Genomic DNA, 1,504 nt, shown 5'->3' on the forward strand with positions numbered 1-1,504 from the left:
ATGTGATTTAATCCAAGAGCACCGTGTTCGTCAATGAGGAGATGGAAACACTGTCTTTAGCAGTAGGTAGACCTGAAAGGAGGCCAGGTCAAGAAACACTAGCTTCCCATTGTGATGTTTTTGTTTAATGAAGGTTTCTGTGCTTTTTTAGCAATACTTTTTGACGTACCCTTTTATTACCTATTTACTTGTTGGCAATCTGTATGTCCCGCTAGACTGTAGACTCCCTGACAACAGTGACTGTTAGCATAAGACCTGCAATAATGTGAATGTCCAATATTTGTTTATTCCGTGGATGAAAGAAGGGAGGAAGGAAGGCAATTCAACTTTTTAGTTAAATGGCATTTTCAATCAGTGAAATGGCCCTTCTTTGGCTGTATAAAATTTCAATATCATCATTTCAAAATTATTATGAGAAAAATGCTAATGTATCCAGTGGTTTAATTTACAATGCAAAGCACCTGCATAGAATGTGAATATGATATGTGAGCAAGACACTTGTATATGAGGATGAAGGCAGATAGAATAATTCAAAATCTCTGAACCAATGAAAGCGATTCCTTAGCACACATCCTCATGCTGGCCATGGCCTGCGCCACCCAGTGTAGCAGTGAGGCATGGCTCTTTTTCACTTTCTTCCCTTCCTACGAAGTCCCTAAATATTTCTGGTAGGGTTTGGTTTTTGCTGCTGGTGTTGGTATAGCATTTGCTTCAATCCAAAGGAATATTTTAGAAACTTGAAAATAAGTGATGGGAACTCTTTTAGTTGTTTGACTCTTTCTTATTACGATATAATGATGAAGCAGCACACTCTGTACATAGACCACCTACGTTTGATTCTTCATTCAACTTCTTTGCTATGTAATAGCTTTGCTTCAAATTCTTCATTTATAAAATGATAGCAATCATATGTATATGATATTGTACTATATAATAACAAGTATGTCAGTATCAATATATTTATATAATACTATAATATAGTGACAGAATTCCTGTGAGGGCTAAATGAGTTAATAAACAAAGCACTTAGAGCAATTCTAGTCACAGTATGAGCATTTCAAAAGATTAATTAAGAGTTTCTTATTTCACAAACTTCCATAGATAGAAATCTGAAGGAAGACATAACTTCTGCTATATCACAGGTGTAGAGGGCAGTAGTGGAACCCTAGTGGCCCTATTGCATAAGCATGGGGTCACTAACTGCAAGGTTAGTAGTTCAAGACCACCAGCTCCTCTGAGGGAGAAAGCTGAGGGTCACATGGATTGGAATTGACCTGATGGCAGTAAGTTTTGTTTTGTTTTGCTGGTTTCATAAGACCCAGGACTGGTTCATATGGCTTGCTTTCACATACTAACCTAAAGGATGATGCTTCGAACTTACCTCGAAGCACTCTGGGGAAAAGGCCTGGGACGCTGTTTAATGAAGATGACAGCCAAGAAAACCCTCTGGAGCAGTTAAACTCCTTACTACGAGGGGTTGCTGTCAGTGGGAATCGATTTGATG

This window comes from Echinops telfairi, unplaced genomic scaffold (assembly GCF_000313985.2).
Source record: "Echinops telfairi isolate 266 unplaced genomic scaffold, ASM31398v2 ScPeMD7_7469;HRSCAF=8507_1, whole genome shotgun sequence".
In the NCBI taxonomy this organism is placed as follows: Eukaryota; Metazoa; Chordata; class Mammalia; order Afrosoricida; family Tenrecidae; genus Echinops; species Echinops telfairi.